This window comes from Felis catus, chromosome D3, assembly GCF_018350175.1.
Source record: "Felis catus isolate Fca126 chromosome D3, F.catus_Fca126_mat1.0, whole genome shotgun sequence".
Lineage (NCBI taxonomy): Eukaryota > Metazoa > Chordata > Mammalia > Carnivora > Felidae > Felis > Felis catus.
The window spans coordinates 85761876-85786266 of record NC_058379.1 but is presented as its reverse complement, the minus strand read 5'-3'; the positions used below and the strand labels follow the sequence as shown (position 1 = coordinate 85786266).

The 24391-nt window shown below is 37.6% G+C and overlaps 1 long non-coding RNA gene across 1 annotated transcript; it reads right to left on the bottom strand.

The window, feature by feature from the left end:
- Nucleotides 1–9327: 9327 nt before the first annotated feature.
- Nucleotides 9328–24059, bottom strand: LOC111557245. The gene is made up of 3 exons (XR_002737100.2): nucleotides 23873–24059; nucleotides 22986–23078; nucleotides 9328–10397 (listed from the first exon to the last, which is right to left on the bottom strand). It is a non-coding gene; the product is annotated as an uncharacterized LOC111557245 (long non-coding RNA).
- Between the last annotated feature and the right edge of the window lie 332 nt (nucleotides 24060–24391).

Below are 24391 nucleotides of genomic sequence, written 5' to 3'. Positions count from 1 at the left end.
TATATTTAAACATATATGTTTATATATGATTTCAAAATATATGTCATACCTATAAGCATAGCACTGAGAGACTATAATGACAGAATTACAAGAAGGACTGCTGTATGGGCACTGGAATTGTTTTCCATCGGGGTGGCCTCTTGGAACTATCTGGAAGGCTACATGAGTGGCTAGAAAATCCTACTCATGGCATCTGCTGTAAGTCATGTCCCTTATTGGGGAATGTCTGAATCGTATCTTGATGGAAAAGTAGGGATCATCTGGGGCTGTCTCTTTTTGGCTATGATACTAAAAATTAGGACTATATCTTTTAAAAAGCCCATTGTTTATGAGCTTAGTTGTTTAAAAGCAGTAGAACAAATGGAGATTATCTGTTCATTAATCAAGCTCAAGAATTATTAATCTTTCTATGTCCATTTGAAGTTTAAGATATTCATAGCAAAAAAATGTTTGTATTACAAATAACACTCATGTGTGAATGGAATTATCAACATATGAAAAATTTACACTAGAATACTATATATGTTATTATTAATAGCTTAAATGTCATGATTTAGTTCTAGATCTAATAACTACCATAATTGTGAAGTAGGAATAAAAGTAACCAGTAGAACAAGCAGAGAGAAAAATCAAAAAAACATGTGGAATCTAAAAAACATTATCAGCAAACTTTATGTAACTATTATTAATAGGAAACCCCATCTAACATGAACAAAACATCAATTTGTTTCAAATGCACAGGGAATATTTTGTAGTTAGACCATGTTCTGGGCCACAAAAGTAGCCTAAACAAATTTTAAAAGAAGTAAAATTATACAAAATATGTTCTGTAGCCACAAAGAAATTAAACTAAGATGCAATAATAGAAAGTTATCTTAAAAATGTCCAAATATTTGAAAATTAAACAACACACTACTAAATAACTTATGGGTTAAAGAAGGTAAAATGAAATTAGAAAATTTTTTGAACTGAACAAAAGTAAAAACATGACATAATTTGTGAGATACAGGTAACACAGTGCTTTAAGTGAAATTTATGGAATTAAATGCTTCTTGTAAAAGATAAAGGACTCAATCATCTAAATATTCAATTAGAAAAACTTGGAGATGAAGAACTTAAACCCACATCAAGTAAAAGGACAGAAATAATAAAGATAAGAGTAAAACTCATAAGATTGAAAATGGAAAAATGGTAGAGAGAGGTGAGAAAGCTCTGATCTTTGAAATTAATCAAGAAAATTGATAAACATCTAGCTTAGATTGATCAGTTAAAAAAGAAAAAGAAGTTACGTATTATCATCGTCGGAAATGAAAGGACATCCCTCATACAGACATTAACAAGATAATAAGGGGCTGTTATAAACAACTCTATGTCCTTAAATGTGATAATGTACATGAAGTAGACAAACTATTTGAAACATGTAAAACGCCAAAGCACAGTCAGGAAGAAACACATGATATGATTAATATTACATATGGTTTGGTGGTATCTTATAAAGTTAAACATACATTATGTGACCAGTGAACTCACTTCTAGGCATTTCCCAGCAGGACTGAAAACATGTTTATGCAAAAACCTGCACGCGGCTGTGTACGGAGGCCTTATTTGCGATGCCTCAAACTGGAATCAATGCAAATGTACTTCAACTAAATGGAAAAAATGTCTACCAGACATCCAAGTCTGAACAACCACTGTTTTTTTTTTTCCTTTTCACTCGTGATACCAAAGAATAATGGAATTTCATGAAAAGAGTAGCTTGTTCAGATCGCAATGTAAACAATTTCAAAACTTTTTATCTTCTAGACAACTACTGATGTTTGGAATGCTGCAAAAATATTTTACGTGTGCTTCACATTTTGCCACAGAATGTTAAAAAAAGATACGTAGACAATGGTTTAGCTTTAATAAAATATTACCTCTTTCTCCTTCATCAAAGGCAAACTTACACAGGACTGGCATTTTCTTTACCGTTGTCAACATGGCATGGAAGAGGAGAGTCACTACTCTAAATTGGTGCTACTGGCTTCATTCGCGCCAGGGCATCCGCAGTTTTGTCCCCATTGCTCTTTGGTCATTAGAGCTGATGTCAACTTAACTGTTCCAAGATAAATGCGGAGACGCAAAACGTGTACTTGACACTTCTAAGATACCGCCTCCATTGTGTCTGTGGCTTAGCAGTCACATAAAAGGAGCCTTCCTTCATGGGAGAGTTGGTGCAGAACCCGAAAATACAGAAAAAGGGCAAGTTAATTCACTTCTGTAGATCCGACCATTTGTAAGGCAAAAGCGCAATTCTACACATGGGATGTTAACCCGGCCTTCACGTCTGTATCTAAATCTTTAATACAGTGAACTCCTTCATGGTGGAAAGTGTCAGCGCCATGATTTATTTCACTTCCTGTTTATACTGCAGGCAATCACCGATGCCCACTGTACACGGCTTTATTATTGTCTCAGCTCGCGTGTGTGCTTCTCCAGCCACGGTGATAAGTTACCTTGTAAGACGCGTCGGTGGCTTCTTCAGTTCCAGTTGGAAAGTTCTGACAAATAGTGTTTGGATTTTAAAGAGCTTATCACGTTTATGTTAGGAAAATGTAGCTCTTTTTCTTTAATGATTGACCTCAAAATGATGCCACAACTGAGCTCGTGCAATAACACCATTCAAAAATGTTCTGTACTGCACAGTTCCAAACAGTGAGTGAAATTTGAACATACGCAAAGCTTGGAGAAGAATAGATTTCATTATACTTTTGTTTCTTAGAGCTTTGTTCATTTTCTTGGGAGTAGATTCTTCAGTTTTATGAGTCAGAGAAGTCAGAGAAGTCAGTTATATGAATTTCTTTTTCAGCATTTTAATTTTTTTAAGTGTTTCTTTTTGAGAGAGAGGGAGAGAGAGTGAGAGAGAGAATGAATGGGGGAGGGCTAGACAGAGAGGGAAGCAGAGGATCTGAAGCAGGCTCTGTGCTAAGAGCAGAGAGCCACATGTGGGGCTCGAACCCGTAAACCATGAGATCATGACGTGAGCCAAAATTGGACATGTAACCAATGGAGCCACCCAGGCGTACCTCTTTTTCAGCATTTTGGATGCTAAACAGTGGTATTTTGGTTGAGAAAAGTGGCTTCTCCCTTTTAAAGTCTACAAAGCATCTTTAAAAAAAATTTTTTTAATGTTTATTTTTGAGAGAGAGAGAGACAAACAGAGTGTGAGTGGGGGAGGGGCAGAGAGAGAGGGAGACGTAGAATTTGAAGTAGGCTCCAGGATCTGAGCTGTCAACACAGAGCCTGATGTGAGGCTTGAACTCACTCACAGACTGTGAAGTCATGACCTGAGCTGGTCAAACACTTAAGCTTAACCGACTGAGACACCCAGGCACCCCACAAAGCATCTTTAAGTATAAAAAAATAAAATTTTTAATTTATAATGAAATGTTAAATGTTAATATATTAGTTCTATAAGCATATAAGATAATATGATGTATAATTGTATATAATAATTATATATTATGTTTTATTTAGGAAACTTTTGAAAAAATAATGTTGTAAAACAAAACAACAGAGTGTATGTACATCTTGTAAATAATGAATTTAGGGTTGAATATTGGCTCAGGAGCCCGTGAAGAGTTTTAGCATAGAACTCACATTTTTTTACATCTTACATTACATAGAAGGTAAATATTCTTTCTTCCTTCATCCTTCATCTATAGAGAAAAGACAGAAAATAAAGGCATGCATGACAAAATACCTGTTCTAGGCCAAATTCAGGAGATGACAATTTTGTTCCCCATGTCACACGCCCTTATATATACACAAGAACAAGGTCACGTACATACACATGGACCCACGAAGCACACACATACTCACAGAAACCATGGATACCTCTCCTTCCTACCGGCCGTTGTTCTTAAGTGACAGCTTCTTTACACGAATATGCCAATTGATATCATCAGTTCATCAGATTCCTCTCAGGAAAAGACATATGTAGGTAATGGACCCTTCCAACTTTACCACATATTTATGATGAAAGGAATATCTTGATCCATAAAGTAGAATTTAATAGGAACAAGTAGTGAGATTTTTTTTAAATAGGCAAATCTTTGAGCCTTCAGATGCAACTTTTCTATGTAATTTTGATCACAGAAGGGCCATCCTTTCATTTTGCTTAGAGATTTTTTTTTTTTTTTTGCATAAGAACTTTTCTTCAGACATATCTTAGTTTATTCATTGTCCTAGATTTGGTATGGTTGCATCAATGAGAATGTGAAGTCTCTGTATGTTAATCATATACATGTGATTACGTCTAATCACGTATTTCTAAAGAATGTTGTCCTGCACCATTCCCTCATCAATTTTATGCATCATATAAAGAAATCCCACAAGAGCATATGGGAGGTTAGCATCCTTGTGTCAACTCCACTCCACATGATTTTCCTTTATTTTCTCAATACGATGAAACTTTTGTTTTTAGTTTAGTTTATTGGTTTCAATATTATTTTTTATTTGTTTTTTCACTCAAGAATTTGTAACTTTTGTAGCTATTGTCAAGACTAGTTTCACATCAGTTATTCAGACTTTTTAATATTTTAAGTGTTTTCTGTGTTCAAAATTAGTTCTTTTACACTATTATTTCCCTATTTTGATAAGTATTGTTTTTTCTCCTCACTGCTTTCATAAGTTTTAGTGGTTCTTTTCCCCTTGAAGTTGGTATGTGTGTTCTACTTTTTGATTGTTACAACTGAAAGTGTCTCTTTGTCACCAACATCTGCGCAAGTTTGCCTAATTTTATATTCTTTATTCATAATATTTTTCCTCTTCAGTACTGAATACATTGATCTATTGTTTTCTGACATTTGTTCTGTATGGAGAACTTTGAAAAACCTCCTTTGCAGTTTTGATAAATAATACCTTTCAGAATGTTCATAGGAGTCTTTTAAACTCTGTGAAACGGAACCAAGGAAACCCCATTTAAAATAGAGTTGGGAGGCCAGAAGGGAGAACTCTCATGCCCTACCAAGTCACTGTCAATTGGAGGAACAAGGGTACCTTGCATTTTCCAACAGGAAGAAGCCTAATTTACTATCCCACCAAGAAAAAGAAATTCTGTCCTTGCCCAGCAACAGCCCAGCCAATGAGAAGCTGACAGACCTCAGCCAATGAGAGATGATCACCATCCTGAATTCTCACTCTCCTCCAAGGGACTTTCATTCAGAAAAACCCTCCCCAAGTTCCTCCTTTTTCTCCATAAAGTAACATTTTTCTTCTTTCTTCTCTGGATTTGCCTGTAGTTTTGCCATAACTTTCATGTCCTAAAATTGCAATTCCTCTGCTATTCCTGAATGAACCTATTTTGTTTGTCATATAACTGGCTTTGTTTTCAAGGCCAACAACTCACATAAAATTCATAATTATTGATATTTTCAGATATAACTTTTATATCTAATTTTGATCGGTGAAGGATCATTCATTTATGCTTAGAAATGGCATTCATTAGGGGCGCCTGGGTGGCGCAGTCGGTTAAGCGTCCGACTTCAGCCAGGTCACGATCTCGCGGTCCGTGAGTTCGAGCCCCGCATCAGGCTCTGGGCTGATGGCTCAGAGCCTGGAGCCTGTTTCCGATTCTGTGTTTCCCTCTCTCTCTGCCCCTCCCCCGTCCATGCTCTGTCTCTCTCTGTCCCAAAAATAAATAAACATTGAAAAAAAAAATTAAAAAAAAAGAAAAACACTAAAAAAAAAAAAGATGGCATTCATTAGCATAAAACTTAATTTTTTTAATGTTTATTTTTGAGAGTGAGAGAGGCAGAGAGTGAGCAGGGGAGAGAAAAGGAGACACTGAATCCAAAGCAGGCTCCAGACTCTGAGCTGTCAGCACAAAGCCTGATGCAGGGCTCAAACCCATGAACTATGAGATCGTGACCTAAGCTGAAGTTGTATGCTCAACCAACTGAGCCACCCAGGCACCCTGTATAAACTTTTTTTTCTCCCAGAAATGTCTGAAATTATTTATTTTGTTTATTAAATCTAGTCACACCATCAGGACTATAAATTTGTATATATTTTCTTATTTCACCCTGTTGTCTTTTTTTTTTTCCAGTCCATACCTTTTTAATTTCAATCTGTGCTCACTTGGCTTTTCTACTAAATGTAAAGAGAACACATCCTTGTATGCTTTTTTAAAGATTCCAAATAAATTCCTGAAATTTTCTTCCTGATTTTTCAGAACAATATTTTTGGAGAAATTTTCCTTTAATTCTTAGAGGTAATCATTTGCTTTCACTTATATGCAGTGTTGTTTTATCCAGAGGCCAATGTGAATATATTTCTTCATTTCCAATTGAAAAATTGAGATATGCCAAGACTACTGTTTGTTAACAGACAATAACCTTGTTTCATTCTTACTACTTAAAGAAAGGTCTTGAACGTTAAACACACAGTTTACAGTCTAATATCAAGTTATTTTAAGCTTAACCAAGGACACTTCTCTTTCACAACAATTATGTTTCCTAAAGACTTTAAATGTCATTTTTCACTGTAGTGTAACAAACCCTTAAAAGTTTTGCAGATTATAGATGCAAAGCTTAAAGAATTTTCGAAGTAAAGGTACCTAAAATGTAACAGGGAATAAAATAATAGTATTAATAAACCCTAGAAGCCTTTCTTTGGGACCTTCTAGGGTTTATTAATACTGTTAATACATACTCCCCAATAGAAAACACCTGACTTATAATGCCGTAGTTAATATTTGTCTCCGTTTCAACTTTATATAAATGGAATATTTTAATATATTCACATATCTGGCTTCCTTTGCTCAAAATTATAGTTATGAGATGTTGCATGAAGGTGCACTTCATTTATTCTCATTATGGTGTAGTATTTCATTATATGTACGTATTTGCCACGGACTGAATGTTTGTGTCCCTCAAAATGGACATGCTGAAGTCCTAATTGCTTTTTTTTTAAACTTCATTTACTTATTTCATGAGAGAAAGTGTGTAAGGGCAGGGGGCGGAGAGAGAGAGGGGGGGTGGGGGGAAAGAGAATCCCAAGCAGGCTCCATGCAGACATGGGGCTCGATCTCGCAACATGTGAGATCATGACCTGAGCCAAAATCAAGAGTCAGATGCTTAACTGACTGAGAAACCCAGGCGCCCCTGAAGCCCTAATTTCTCATATGATGGTATTTGGAGGTGGGGCTTTTAGGAAGTAATTGAGTTTGGATGAAGGCATAAGGATGGAGCCCACATACCATGACAGGCATCATGTCACTGAGTTTCTTCCCCCCGAACCTGGGTCTACATTCTCAGTCTCCCAGAGCATGGTAACAATTGGAGGAAACTTCCGAAGCAGTAAATGAATCACTTTTGTTCATCCTACCTTTTATTTTTAGCCTCGTGTTTTCACAAGTTGCTTATTATAATTAATACTGTAAAATTATACGAACAATGGAAATGAGGAGAGTGTGAGAGGAGTTTGACATTATTATCTGCTTGGAAATAAGCTCTTGCAGAGTAGACAGATGATTGTACTTTTTTTTTTTTTTTAATCTTTAAAGACCTAAAGATTCCAGGTCTTTAAGTCAAGAATTGGAAAGGCACAAAGAATTTTAATATTGTGCTGTAAACTGCCTGAGTCCTATGAAACAAATCTCAAAAATGCTTTTATATAAGTTCTGGGTAAAGTTATTTAAATCATGTGCCTTCTTTTCAGTGTAAATTTCTTACAGATACTGGAATTGTGTGTTGGTATTACTCTTCACTGTATTTGAACTGTATCTTGGGAGCACTGTTTTTGCTTATTTATTTTTAAATGTCCTTAGTTACTTTAGTGAGAAATGTCTCCCCTATTTTCCTTATTGCCAACTATTTCTGTCTCTAAGGATCCGTACGTGAAATATTGCAAAGCCTGAGGCGCTTTGTATGTGTGTGCAAGCACATGCGTGTATTTGCTAGAACAGTTTCTCAAGAAATAGTCTGACAGATGACGATGTGAGCCTGAATGAGAATCAGTTTCATAACTTTAGGAAGTACTAAAGAGAAATTTAAGCCGCACTTCATCAAAGTAATTTAGTAATAAAAAATTCAGGAGAGGTTAGTGACCTGGAAAGGAGTGTAATTGATAAATGCAGTGAAGATATAGAATTTAATGTAGCTTTTGATTGAATAAACTGCATTAATGTCAACAAGGAAATACTCAGGTTAGAGCCAATGCTCACTGAAAAAATCTAAGAAGGTATTTAAGTCGATTCCATACATTTTCACTATGTCATTGAATTAAAACACTAAGCCAAGAAGGTTAAAATAGAAGTTTCTTATTTTTTAAAGGGTAGAGGAGGGTAAATGAAAATTACAATGAATTATGTTTCATTTATGATCTTGCACAGGAGACTGAATTAATTAAGGCCGACCTTATGGCTGATTCATTATAAGAGTGATTTTTAAGATTCTGAGGTATGTAATAATATTAAGCCAAGCAAAGATCAGTTTGTTTTTTGCCAATTTTCTTTTTTACTTTCTAATCCTTAGTATTCTATTCAGATTATAACTGCAAAGTAACTGAGGAATATGAGACCTACAAGATCTGACTACTGTGTATGTCTAAGGATTTTTTCTATATTTCCTTTAATATATTTTCTCTAGCTATATTTATTTATTTTCTCTAAATATATTTATTTGATTTTTAAATCAAGGCTGTGATCCGTTTTATAAGGGCTTCAAACAAGCTTTAGTTTAACTATGAATTATGGAATTTTGACAGTATTTCCACTTGAAAGTGAGTTGAAATAAAAAATAGCAAACATCTAAGAAAAAATGCAACACAATCAATACTTGCTTGAAATATTCAATGGATAAGAGCTTGCTTCTTTTAAGTTGATCTTTTGACTGAAGCCATTACTAACTGAGCATTCGAGCCAATGCAGTGATAACCTCAGATCCAGTGCCTGTCTCTGGGAGACCGAAAGAGGTTTCTTAACAACCAAATGCAATCACCACTTGGATCACTGGTCATTAAGAAAATATTTGGCACAAACTAGGAACTATTTGATTTTCCTGCTTTCTTGGGCCTTTGAAGATTGACCAAGTTGAAACACATTCAGTGTCTTCTCCAGAAAATTCCTCTATGAGCCTGCTTAGACTTATTCCTTAGAAAAACATGAAGCCAGCAAAACTGTGTGCTTTGAACATTCCAAGGGTTTCGATACTTTTTTAACGTTTATTCAGTTTTGAGAGACAGAGAGAGAGAGAGAGAAAGAGACAGAGGCAGAGAGAGAGGGGAGACAGATTCTGAAGCAGCCTCCAGGCTCTGACCTGTCAGTGCAGAGCCCGACGTGGGGCTCGAACTCACGACTGTGAGATCATGACCTGAGCCGAAGTGGGACGCCCAACCCACTGAGCAACCCACGCGCCCCTCAACAATTGCAGGGTTTTCGAAGGAACTGACTCCAGATCACTTTGGGCATATGATTCACTTGAGCCATTTTAAGGATAGAATATATTAATATTGAATCCTTTAGACCTAAACACTCAAACAGATTGGATAATCAGACCTGGAGCAAAATTAATTGAAAAATAAAATAAATCTAAAGCCCAAGCTCATGGAGTTGTGATCATCATCGTTGTTCTTGTTGTTCTCCTCTTCCTCTTCCTCCTCTTCTTTCTTTATTCTTTCTTCTTATTTATTAAAGAAATGAAAATGTTATACTGAAAAATATTCACTTAATGCAAAAGAAAGCAGTTAATGATGGAGAAACATGGAGGACAGGCAATTTATGTAAAACAAACAAAACTATGAGCCATAAATCCGAACATTAAATGTGAATGAAGTAAACAATCCAATCAAAAGGCAGAGTTGGTCAATATGGTTAAAATAAACAATAGCCTATTACGTGTTGTCTTCAGGGGACACACTGGATTTGAAGATATGAGTTGAAAGCAAAATGATAGAAAAAAATCTACAAACAGAAACCACAGAAAACTAGAGTGGCTGTACTAATCTCAGATAAAACAGACATTAAAACAACAGCAAAGTATCAGTAGAGATGAAGAAAAGCCAGATAAAAAAGGATTCATCTGAATATCCATGGGACAAGAGGAACCAAAGTTCATGCATACCGGGGCATGAGTTGAAATCTTGTTACAACTCCTAGCAATTTGGCTGGGAATGATTTGTCCAACAATTATAGGAATAATAGGAATAAACATAGTTCAAAGGCTAACATCCAACTTAGAATTCCCAATAGTTGTGTAGATTAAACTGATTTCAGTGTTGCCAAAATCTCTGGCCTCTAATGTGAGATGCAACATCATTTAGGGCCCGACAATTTTTTTTTCCAATTTTTCTTCAGTAATGTCTTCAACTCAGTTAAAACATCATGCACAGAAGGAGACAAAGCAGCATGAACAAACCTAAGAGAGACAATAGACAGGAGAAATCATATAATAGACAAGTTTATGAAAGCATATTTTGAGTTAGTCACTTTATAGCAAACTATAGGAAAATTTAGATAAAAATCTAAAAATAGCTGGTAAAATATTAGTAAAACTTATGAGGACGACAAAAAAGAAATCTGAATTATAACTAAAGCCAGATAGATTCAATTAACAATCAACAATCTTTCTATATAGAAAACCCACACAAAGCTGGATTCACTGATGAATTCTATCAGACATCTGCATAACAAGTAATTCCAATCATATACAAGCTTTCCCAGAGTTAAAATAAAAATGAGTGAGTTTCTTTTCACTTCATGAGGCTAATCAGGCCCTTAAAACCAAACTTAACAAGAACAGCAAAATAAAAGAGAATCCCATAGCCAATAACTTTTAAGAACATTCATACAAAAATCCTAAGGAAAATACTAGATAGTAAAGTGAAAAATGTACGAAGGATAATTCATCGTTGGTCAGTTGGACCTTCAGCAGGAATGCATTAAAATTAATTAATGCAATTTCCCACTTTTTCATATTAAAGCAAAAATAAATCATTATAATTTCTGTACAGTTTTAATTGTCTGCTATTCAGCCTGTTGTTAAGAAAGTAGTAATTCCTACCTCGTGTTATGGGGACGGACAAACCCAGCTTTGAGGAGGGGAATCCCAACCACGTGGGGCCCCAAGAGGGTGGCACTTGAGAACAGTGAACAGGCAGGGGCTGTCGGAGGGAAGTTCTGCAGAATCAAGAGGGTGGGGTGCCCCCTGGTTTCTATGTGATCACGTAATTGGCTTGTTGAATAATTCCATGGCTTGGCAGGGAACTGACGCCCACCCTCCAGAAGCAGGAGCTACACTTGGTACATTTGATGAGGCCTGTTGCCTGGCTAGGGGGCCTTATCCTGGTGGGCTGATTGGGCGACAACCTTGTAGTTAGGCCATTTGAAGTCCTCCTGATTTTACCAGAAGACAATGCATCAGACTGCACCTTGGCTTTAGGCTTTACACCACAACTACATGAAGAGTTATGTTTGGATTTGTTTTTAATGTTTATTTTTGAGAGAGAGACAGAGCACGAGCAGGGGAGGGGCAGAGAGAGAGAGAGAGAGAGAGAGAGAGAGAGACAGAGAGAGAATCTGAAGCAGGCTCCAGGCTCTGAGCTGTCAGCACAGAGCCCGACGCAGTGCTCACACCCAGGAACCATGAGACCATGACCTGAGCTGAATTCAGAAGCTTGACCAACTGAAGCCAAAGTCTGATGCTTAACCCACTGAGCCACTCAGGTGCTTGACCAACTGAAGCCAAAGTCTGATGCTTAACCCACTGAGCCACTCAGGTGCCCCATAGAGAAATGTTTATACAGAGGGTACGGTTAGGGGAAGCCATTTATTTAGAGTAACTTTTTATGGTAACGTGTTATTTTTTCCTGTAGTATGAACAATCTTCTTGAGACTCTACATCACTTAGTTTTACCCAGAAGCAAGTGAGAAGGATAAGAGAAATGTATAGGTTGCAATGATAAAATTGATGCAGACAGGTGGAGTCGGAGGACCCAGAGGGGGGCCCCCCGGGACCAACCTACACGGTCTTTGGCTTCACTCAAGATGGAAATCAAAGGCAGTAGAAGGGGAAAGCCCACTTTATTGAAGGCGTGGGGAAGGAGATGCACTTGGAACGTCTGGGAGACTCAGAAAGGAAAAGAAGGAGTCTCATCTTTCTTGGGGCCTAGGGTTTTTGTTGACAGTTGTGGTCTGGTGCTTCAATCATTCTCACCTGGTCTTTCCTTCGATGCGTGGTATTCTAGAGAAATCACGAACTCCTTGTCCCTTACAAGGAGGACATGGGCTATTTGCATCCCGAGGCATGTGTGGAGTGGAGTGGGGGAGCAGGTCCTAGCACGAATAGAATTTGGAAAAGAAGCAAAGGGAAAAGGCAGCTTTTTCTCTCATGGGTGCCTTCGGTTTCCTGTCTCAAAACCCTAGCTTGTGGTCGTGTCTTCCCTTCTCATTCTTTGCCTTCATGAAGAGTTTCTGGTTTGGTCATCGTTTTATGGAAAAACTCATCTTACGAAACATATTAACTCCTGTAATCTAAAGTGAATACGAATGAAAACAGGTGAGGTCAGTGGATTATGGTAATTTTGTTCCTCTGACCCATAGACCAGGTAAAATATAACATTAAGGCAACACATTTCATGCAGATAAAACCACAGCTGGATTTATGCAAAATATTGAAGATCGGATTTACTTTCTCAAATCTTGGCCAAGTGATCTCCTCAGGGCAATCTCTAATGCCCCCTCACATCCGGCCTGTTGTCATTACTGCGGATAGGCCTAATATTGTGGTAATCTCGTTTTCCTAACTCCACATTGATTAGCAGATCTGGGAGATATAGTCTGGAGAATGGAGCATTGACGTTTTCAAGAAATTTTAATAATCTATAGGAGCATGAATGAGACTACCTGAAATTTCTCTTATTCCAGTGATAGGGTCCATTTGTTGGCATGCCAGAATCCCAACATTTTGCCTCTTTACTTGCCTCATCAATGGTTGGCTGACCTGAGATTATGAAGGCAGAATGAATACGAGTAGACAAATTGCACTGAAGATTACTGGCTGTCAGGCCGTTCAGACTGTTTAAAATATTTTACGTATTAACTCTAGTGACTGGTGAAATTTATAACAAAGGGAAGTTGCAAAGCTGTGTGTTCCTGTAATTAAAGGTTGAAATGTTTCCATAGTTAACATGTTTTATCTAACTTCCCTAACGTACATAGTCCCATGTAAAGGATGAGTGCTCCGTGATGCACAGTTTTAGAATTCATCAAAGTATTAATCCATTAGGGTTTGAAATTATTTTGTATGTAAATTCCTTCGATTTGACCCCTTTAACAATCATAACCAGACATATATTTGATGACGATCTAATTCTGCAGAAGTGGCCTAGATGGGTTTTCTTCCACTTAATACATATTTTATATGTTCATTTGGAAAGTAATTAGATTAGTAATTAAATAGTAATATTTACAATATCGAGAGGGGTACCACTGAGGGTTAGAACATGGTTTAATCTTTAACCAAGGACTTTCATATCTACTCTTGAGACAAAGAAGCATTCTTCAACTTATTTTTACTGTCTATGAGGAAACTGAAATCACTTCGAATGATCACTGTGCAGTGTTTGTTTATGAAATATTCTTCGCCGTGAGTTGTTATCATGACTGGCAAAGACATATTCGAATGTATTGTAGATTATTAGTCTTCGAAATTGCCTCGAAATAGGTGCAAAATGCCAGATGTGGTTCATATAACATGTCACTATTAATTAGGTGGAAAATTCCTGCTGAGCAGCTTATTATAGGCAAAATAAATGGTTTTCATTAACTAGTAATTAACCTGGCTACATTATGAAGGTCAAAAATTAGTCTATGGTATACAACAACTTACCTGCACATTTAAAAAGAGAAATTTATGAATCTAAATATTCTCCTAAAATACAAATAATGACAGAGGCAGAATCACATAGGTCAGTAAGCAACAATGGCAAAATTTCAAATAGAATGAAGTTACCTATAGTCAGAAGAAAATGGGCTGTTGTTGTGTATCTTGTGTTATTACTTATGTCGTTATCTTATTTCATTTTCTACAGCAAGGTAAAAGAGAATTCTATTATTCCCAAGTTTTATCCATGGAATTAGAGGTCCAGAAATGTCATTCTTCCTATGTCATGTATAATAAATACCTGGGAAGCAATCCCTTTTGGTGGTCTACCAGTTGCCGAATAGCACTGTCCTTGTATCAGGGAAGAAATAATTTAAAAAGAAGGTGCAAGAACTGGTCTGGGAGTACTGAAATCATAGATTAAGCAATGAATTTATGAGCAAAATAATTAATGTATTAATGAATAAGTAGACAAAAATACTTTTTCGCAAACAATTTGACTGCCAATTCCATGCGTGTAAAATTGGAAAGAGTGGAAATTATAGAGGTGGGAAAAGTAGCAAATAGTGGAATAGCTGGAATGAGGTCGTGCTGTGGTCTTGCAACTAATGTTAGAGAAGTGAACATTTGGGCATTCTTTTTAAGGTTTAATTAAAAATGAGGACTAGATGTTGACTCAGTATATTTAATTTTAAAAATTTTTTTTATGTTTATTTATCTTTGAGAGAGGGAGAGAGAGAGGGGGGAAGGAGCAGAGAGAGACGGAGACACAGAATCCCAAGTAGGCTCCAGGCTCTGAGCTGTCAGTACAGAACCTAAAGCAGGGCTCGGATTCACAAACCACAAGATCATGACCTAGGCCGAAGTCGGACATTTAACCGACTGAGCCGCCCAGGTGCCCCTGACTCAACGTATTTATATATTGCAATAGGATCACCACCTTAACATTAGCTAACACCTCTGTCATGTCACATGATTATCATTTCTCTGTTGTGCTAGGAACGATCAAGACCTAGTCTCTTAGCAACTTTGAGGTTTGCATATAGCAATGTTGACTCGAATCACTATGTTGGACACTTGACACCTGCACGATGTTATAATTAATTATATCTCCCTAAGATTACACAAAAAAGAATTTCCACTAAATCCATTTAAAAAGCAATTCTCTCTTTGTAAATAAAACATAACCATTCCCGGAAAAAATGATGAAGTTGCAATTTTGGCGGGGGGAGGGAGACAGGCAGAATATAATTTCTCTCACTCTCATTTGGAGAAAGTCTCTCAGCTTAATACTTCCTAAAGAATTAATATTTTTAAATAAAAAAATATGACTGTAAATAACCTTATGACTTACTTATTGGTTTCTTTGTTGAGAACATAGAAAATATGCCTATCTATTTAGAGTAGAACGTTTTCATGATGTCAATGAAAAGTATGACTTCCCACCTTTTAAATTTGTTATTTGGAGGAAAGAAATGAGAATGGAGGGATTAGTTCCTTTCTATAAGGATAAGAAGAGTGCAAGTGTGTTCACTGGCAAGGAGAGAAATCCGATAATTCAGGTACCTCGAGTACCAGAATGTATGAGCTATCTAGCTGTTTCTTAGTGTATGGAGAAAAGCGATAGCATCTTTATGACTTTATTTTTATGTGTGTCTGTGCCTATAATAGAAGCAGAGGAAGTGGCAGCTGCAGAAATAATAAGCCGACAGAGATGCAGCCCATATTTGGAACATTCATCCTCTGGGGTCATGATATTGAGGTCATTTAGCATCAACAGGACCAATTGCGCAGGACATTAATGTGCAGCCACAGCGGCACACGGCGACAGCAACCAGGCTGGAGACAGGCGCCTCTTTCTTCCTGAGAACCCATGAGACTAATGGAGAGGCAAATGAAATACACAGGTTGGCACAAACTTTCAAGGAGGGTTGATAACTCCAGCAATCAAGACAAATCATATTTTCCTGCATAAAAAGATCAGTGCAAGAAATCTAGATATATCAAAATATCAAGAATTTTAACATTGAAGATAATGGACATTTTACTAAAATCAAAGAAAATTTTAAAACTTAACTGCAGGCTAATATTTTTAAAATGGTCTGAAAAATATTTCCTTTAGAAGAAAGGTCCCTGTCTAGCGTCTCTTTAATATATGATTCATAATGTCAGTGGTACAATCTGTATTAGCGTTCTCCAGAGATACAAACCCATAGGATATGTATAGATAAAAAAGGGGACATTTATTATGGACATTGACTCAGTCAATTATGGAGGCTGAGACGTTCTATGTCGGGGCCATTTGCAAACAGGAGAACTGGGAAAACCAGTGGTGTAATTCAGTCTGCATCCCAAAGGGCCCGAGAACCAGGTGAGCTGAGTGTAACTCCCAGTTCAAGATGGAAGGCATGAGAAGGGGTCCACTGGTGTAAGTAAGATCCTAGTCCAGTGGCTTGAGAACCAGGAGCTCCAATGCCCAAGGGTGGGAGAAAATGAATGTCCCAGCTCAAGAAAAAAGATAAAGAATGCATCCCCTTTCTTCCTTTCTGTTCTATTTGGGCCTTCCACTGATGCCTACCCACGTAGGTGAGGGTAGACCTTCTTTATCCAGATTATTGACTCAAATGCTAATCCCATAGCTAAACACCTTCAGAGTCACATCCAGAAATAGTGTTTTACCTTTAACCCAAACTGCCATACAAAATGAGGCATCGCATTATCCCAAATCACTATTTATGTGAGGACTAGGAATCGATGATTCATACTCAAGAGAACAGGCAATCGATGGAGATGACCACCCATGAGACGACCCAGATGTTGGAACTACCAGATGGGTTTTCACAACAGATATATAACTATGCAAAAGCATGTAAATATAAATATAAATATAAATATAAATATAAATATAAATATAGTATGGAAATAGAGGAAAACTTAGATGTGAAAAGGAAACTATAGAGAGAAAAGAGAGAGAGAGAGAGGGGGATTTATTATGCAAAGTGTGTAAAGAAAAAATAGATAAAGTATGGAAATAGAGTAAAACTCAGAGGTGAAAAGGAAATGATAGAAAGAGAGAAAAGAGAGATAAAGAGGGAGAGAGAGATTTATTTTAAGATATTATCTCATATGTTGGGGGGGGGTCGTCAAGTCCAATCTCTGTAGAGCAAGCAGGCAGACAGGCTGGAAATTCAGAAAAGAGTTGATGTCACAGTCTTGAGTCAGAAATTTCTGAACTGGAAACTGGAAAATTTGAGGCAGGGTTTCTATGCTACTCTAGAGTGACAGAATGGCTTCTGGTCCAGGAACCTACATTTGCTCCAAAGTCCTTTAACTGATTGGATGAGGCCATCCACATTTTGGAGGGTAGGTGGCTCTGCTCAAAATCTAGGGACTTAAATGTTAATCGCATCTAAAAAATACCTTCACAACAACATTAAGAATATGTTTGACCAGACAGCTGGCCCCATGGCCTAGCTAAGTTGACACATAAAATTATCATCACGAATGGTTGTCCTTTTATTTTTAAATATAAATATAAGCAATATGCACCAATAGAATGGGTAAATGAATAACTGCCTGTTAATAGACACTGTTCTGGTATTGTTTATCAGGATAGTATTTATTGATAGAAAACTAAGAGATAGTACTTGCTCTCAGGTAACCAATTTTCTTTTTTTTTAAAGTTTATTAATTTATTTTGAGAGAGAGAGAGAGAGAGAGAGAGAGAGAGAGAGAGAGAGAGAGAGAGAATCCCAAGCTGGCTCCACACTGTCAGCACAGAGCCTGATGCGGGGCTTGAACTCACAAACCTCCCAAACGGTGAGATCATGACCTGAACTGAAATCAAGAGTCTGATGCTTAATCGACTGAGCCATCCAGGAGCTCCTCAGGTATCCACCTTTCTGGTGTCCAGGCTGAACGTCCTGAACAGTTTCTCGTTAGGGAGGATGCTAACCTTAGAAAAAGCTATGTCCTTTTCCTCCTCTCTGCATGTTTTTTACCCTCTACACATGTAAGGTAAGTACAGTGAGGCAACTGCTTGTAAGAGTCATGTGTTAGGAAGAGGCATTAGGAACTTTGTGGTTCTAAAAAGCAGTGAAGAGGGGCGCCTGGGTGGCTCAGTCGGTTGGGCGTCCGACTTCGGCTCAGGTCATGATCTCGTGGTTAGTGAGTTCAAGCCCTACGTCGGGCTCTGTGCTGACAGCTCAGAGCCTGGAGCCTGCTTCGGATTCTGTGTCTCTCTCTCTCTCTGCCCCTCCCCCACTCATGTTCTGTCTCTGTCTCTCTCAAAAATAAATAAACATTAAAAAAAAACTTTTAAAGCAGTGAACACATTTTCATTAGCTGGAGTGCAGGCTAGGTCCATGACGCTTCAAAACCTCACTCTTTTTTATTCATTTATGAAGCAAGACGAAAGGACATTTTTCAAAAAGAAATAACCTTAATTGCAACCACAGAGAGGAATGCTTTACAATTCGCCTCAGAAAAGTTTACTATCTCCCTACTAGTAAGTTATTCAAAATTAATTATTCATTTATTGATTGATTCGGCAATGACGCAGAAGACGATATGTTGTTAAGGCAAAACTGTGCATGCCCCTTTTTGTTTATCACACACATTTATAAGCTTTAGAAGCAGAAAGTAATGACCCACTGACCCCAGAGTTCCTCAAATGGAGAAAATACACACTAGAGGAAATCATGTTTACCCATTTTAGGAGAGCCACATAAAAACCTCCAGTCAGTATTATTTTTAGTAGTAAAATTCTGGAAGCAATGCAAACATTCATTACTGAAGAATGAGTAAATAAATTGAGTATGGTCACACAATGGATCAAAAATGAGTAAAGAGTATATTTATTAAAATCAGTAAACTTCAAATACATATTTTTATGTATATTTATTTTGAGAAAGAGAGAGAGAGAAAGAGACTGAGGGAAGGGCAGAAAGAGAGAGGGAGAGAGAGAATCCCAAGCAGGCTCTGCATTGTCAGTGCAGAGCTCGACACAGGGCTCGATCTCACCAACCATGAGATCTGAACCTGACCCGAGCTGAAAAGAATCAGGTGTTCAAGCGACTGAGCCACGCAGGCACCCCAAAATACATAATTTTAAGTGAATAAAAAGCATGTTGCAAAGTGATCTGACAGTGTTATGTTCCTCCTGTATTAGTGACAATATGTTTATGGTGACAATACATATTATATATATGTTATATATAAAACCATAAATGGATGGGGTGTCTGGGTGGCTCAGTCAGTTGAGCATCTGACTTCAGCTCAGGTCACGATCTCACGGTCCATGAGTTCGAGCCCCGCCTTGGGCTCTGTGCTGACAGCTCAGAGCCTGGAGCCTGCTTTGGATTCTGTGTCTCCTTCTCTCTCTGAACTTCCCCTGATCACACTCTGTCTGTCTCTCTCTCAAAAATAAATGAAGATTAAAAAAATAAATAAAACCATAAATGGAGAGACACATATTCACTCAGCATCTCTGGCAACAGATAGGAGGGAATGTGATGGGGGTGGGAATAGATTTTCTGCAGTATATGTATAAAGCTTTTTTGTAATAGATGGAAATACTAATATAATACTAATATAATAGATGGAATACTAATATAATACTAATTGTACTAATTAAATCTGGGTGATGATTACACAGATCTCTGCTCTATTAATATCTATATGTTTTTATCTTTATAGAAAATCACAGTTAAGAAAACAACAAAAAATATGATATTAGGTTGAAATAAGCAGAGGCAACATAGCTGCTCATTAGAGATATTTGAATCCAACTGCATCTTTCACAAAGCAAATCAGCATCAGGGAGTTCTATTTTATTTCAAATCAACTCTGCCTTCCTCCCTGAAAAATAGGCATTTTGTTATCTGCCACGACTCCTTAAGCTTTCTAAAGAGAAGAGCTATGAATGCTACAGAGTAAATAAGATCCTTCGAAAATCCTAAAGTCTAACTGGTATACTTTATGACACAAAGTGAATGTGCTACACTGAATAGTAATGACAAATTTGTGGTCAGCGTGCGTCCACGATTCCATAGTACATTCAGGCGCAAGTTAATATTTAATCCAATGTTTGTCCCCATTTAAAACTCAAATAGTCACAAATATATTAGAAAGCTGTAATGTTATTTCAAAAACACTATAGTGGTAGGTATAGGCTTCCAGAAGAAAAAACAAAAACAAGAACATTGTATGTTTCAAACGGTACCATTCACAGAATTATAAAAAAGGGCTGTTTCTAATCTTGAGAAGAAGAGTCCAAAGAAAGAGTTTCTAATGAAGCAGAGCTATTTAGAGCCTGGTGCGTCCCTAGGAGATAGTGAAATTCTATAAATCGGAAGAAAAAACCAATGGTAATGACATGGAAGAGACCTTGCAGCTTGCCTATGTAGAGTTGCCTATAGAGAATGAGAACTGAAGCCTTATTTCTTCTGCAAATATATACTTTCAAAATGGGATTTCTTAATAGCACCCTGCTGCTTTTATTGGAAAGGCAGTTAGAAATCATACAAGTTTCACTTCGTATTTCAGCTCTCATGCCACGTTTAATAATATAATCTCAAATAAGGCCACATGGTGAGGCATAATTCTGCTGCTCATAATAAAAAAAAAGTGCCATTTTCAGAAGATATTTAGAACATGCAGTGAAATCGTTCACGCATACCCAAAGCTGGTTTTGTGTTTGACACTAGCATATAGAGTAGGCAAGCCTCAAGTTATCATCAAAAAGGTGCACTCACTGGGGAAAAAATAAGGCATTTTGTTTGTAGACAAGAAAAATTACTTGGAAATGCTATTAACGTAAGTACTCTATTAATGAAAGTTAACTTAATAATCACAATGTATTTGTGTTTTCTGTGTCAACAAAATGCTTCACTGGATGAGAATAATATAATGTAGAAATGGAGGGAGAAAAATTGACGCTAAACTAATAATTGGATTTTTTCCAGCTGCTTTGGCACATTTCTCCAGAATACTTTTATAGTCCTAGAATATTCAGTAAAAAAGCTCTAGGAAATTATGCATCAGTTCATAATCACAAATAGCCTCTATAAAATATTTATAATGTACTCTCCTTTAATTTTCAGACTAGAATATTAGATTTAGATACCGTCTGTCCATGTCTTTGATTTGTAGTTGGGGAAACTGAGGTCCAAAGAAGTCCATTGTCACAGCTATTGGAAGGGGCACCCAGAGCAGAAAACTCTCAGGTTTGTGTTCATTCTGTGACACCTGAACGGTTTTTTCTCCTTAAAAAATGTAAAAAAGAGGCAAGTCAATGGAGTGAACCAGCTATAAAGCGCCATTAAAAAACGAACAGTAACTATGTTATTAATGACGGTAGTTGTTACATAATAAGAAAATGAAGTTTTCGTGTCAAATTATCATCATAGAAGAGGATTGAAAAAGGACTTTGGCCATCAGAAACAACAGGGAGAGTTCTGAAAAGATTGTTCTTTAGTTGTGTTTACTAACAATTTCTAACAGCTTTTATGTAAAAAAAAGTAGTTTAATGCCGAGAATCTTGCTAGTCGCTGGGAATGCAAAGATGAGTAAGACGTTCCCTGCTTTGAATGCTGTTAACGGCCTTTGTGGGAGACAATGGTACGTCCAAGTACAGTAAGAGCAGTGAGGAAAGTTTGTAGAAATGGCTATGGGACATCTTACTACATGTAGAGATCAAAGGAAACTTCACGGAGTAAACCACCTTCCAGGAGTTTTGAAAGGTGGGTCCAGTTAGCAAAGTGTGAGACCACTGATGCAGAGGGTAGGTTAGAGGATAAAGATGGAAAACAGGAGGGTCAGAGGAAGAGAGAGGCCAGAAAGGCAGGAGAGACTCGAGCAGGTGAGGAGCAGCAGGGGGGTGAGGGACGCAGCACAGGAGGGGGACAGGCAATGGGAGGCAAGGCTGGAAGCTGGCAGGGCCGTTGTCCCCTCAGCTGTGTTCTCCAAGAGCACGGTGCATGCCAGCCCTGCTCCCCACACTGGGCACATGGTTGGAAGACGGCGGCAAGCGTCCTCTCACACCTTTCAAATGCTGCTGCCATATTAAAGATGGGAATTTAGGCTGTGAAAACTGGAAAGGGGTAGAAGGATTCTGAATTGGGCAGTTACTCGATCAGGTTTGGGTTTCAGAAAGCCGATTCTGGGAGCACCTGGGCGGCTCAGTTGGTGGAGCCTCCAACTTCGGCTCAGGTCACGATCTCACAGTCTGTGAGTTCGAGCCCCGCATCGGGCTCTGTGCTGATGGCTCAGAGCCTGGAGCCTGCTTTGGATGCTGTGTCTCCCTGTCTCTCTGCCCCTCCCCAGCTCAGGCACTGTCTCTCTGTCTGTCGAGAATAAATAAACATTAAAAAAAGTAGAGAAGAGAAGAAGAAAAGAAAAGAAAAGAAAAAAGAAAAGAAAAGAAAAGAAAAGAAAGAAAGAAAAGAAAAGAAAAGAAAAGAAAAGAAAAGAAAAGAAAAGAAAAGAAAAGAAAAGAAAAGGAAAGGAAAGGAAAGAAAAGAAAAGGAAAGAAAAGGAAAGAAAGCTGATTCTGGCAGTTCTGATGAGGGTAAACTGAAGAGGGTGATATTCTGAGCCCAGGAATTTATTTCTCAGACTGAGAATTTCTTTTTCAAAGTAGTTTCATAGTACAGGAAATCTGATAGTGTCTGGAGTACAGGAAATGCAGGCTGGTTTCTGTTTCTGTCCACTCCTGCCCTAGTCCCCCGCACCCCCCAAACCCCTCCTGTATTGAGGAGAAACCTCGCATGTCATTCTCTAAGAAGAGGCAGAAAAGACTGAAAATAGGTTCCTAAATGGCAAAAAGACGCTACATATTGGAAAAGAGATAAACGGAGCTAGCGTTCCATCAGCTCTGGTTCTAAGAAATGTCGTGTTGATTGCAGGAGTCTTTGGAAAATGTCACTGCCTTGTCCTCCTGAAACATCAATGTCTCATGCAGCCTTCAGGGAAGGATTTCATCCATCCGTCTGCTCTCACAGAACTGGATGATATAAACTCCTGTCTCTGAATTTTAACTTGCCCAGGATGACTTTCCTCTTTTGCTTTGCCTTCTCTGTTGTTTACTCAAAATCCGGGGTATAGCCTGCCTTTTTCACTTACCTTTTCCTAATGGCCTTAGTCCTTTCTCTGAACTTCTGTTTCTTACTGTCTGGATGCTTTCATGTTTTTTTCTTCATGTATCATTTTGTAATCCTAGAATGTAACACAGTGACTCAAATATAATATTTACTAGTAATATTTGTGGAAAATAAAGGGTATGAAATAAAAAAAAAAAAGAATAAAGAGTCCTCAGGTTTGGTCCAATTGTTAGGCACAGGCTCACTTCTGAATCTGTTTATATGAAGATTTTCTTGAGTAAACTCTGAGAAATATATGTCTTAACCATAGGATCACAATACTAAATACATGACTGCTCCATACAACAGCCTATAATATTATAATTAGAGATTACCTTGTTGGAAAATGGAGATTAAATATGTCATGTACCAAATTAAAATTAAACTAAGAATATGTTTATTTTTTAAAAATTTTTAAGTTAAACAGAATATTTTTATTTTTGAAAAATATAAATCTGACTTCATTTTAGAAAAGAATTGTGTTGTTCATAAATACTTGATGATTTTTAAGATAAAATAGTGTTCTAGATTTTTATTTTGAAGATATACATTTAAATTGAAGATATAAAATTAAATAAAAAAAATTAAATTTTGTTCTTTTTGAGCGAGAGAGAGGGTGAGCAGGGGAGGGACAGAAAGAGGGGGAGAGAGAGAGAATCCCAAACAAGCTCTATCCATGCTGTCAGCACAGAGCCCGAGGTGGGGCTCAATCTCACCACCACGAGATCACAACCTGAGATGTTACCAAGCATCTGGCACTTAACCAACTGAGCTACGCAGGCACCCCTAAATCTATCAAAAAATTTAAAAAGGAACTTTTATTTTAAGCAACGCATAAATAACTGCAGATATTTTCCTTTCAGCACATACCTTCAAGGCATTGACGTAGGGGAACTGAAGGGAGTCCATTTTGGAAACGCTCCATCTTGGCTGTGTCTCCGCCGGTCCCATTTCCTCATGTTCTGTATTTCACCTTGCATCTGAGTAAACTAAAGAAGCTATGTTCCTACTCCAAGGGGGAGACAAGAAAGTTAATCATTCTCTGGTGGGAAAACATCCTTGGTCCCCATACACCTGATAACATCTAAGAGCAAATCTCTGTCAATGCTGGTGCCGATACCCTTACCTTCAGTGATTTCTGGAATAACACCTCTTGTTCACCTGACACTTACCTTTGATCAGAGCCTACCCTGGATGCCTGAAGGAACACATACACTGAACTCCTTTCAACATAAACCTCTGACCCCAAGCAATGAGGAAGCAGCTTACTTCTCCTTTTCCAAGTCTCCCAGACACCCTATCTGCTGTAGTCTGGCACTTACCTGACTCAGTAAACACCCCTCTTATTTCCTCCTGGCTCCCATTTGATTTCTGTCAGGTGAAGCTGGT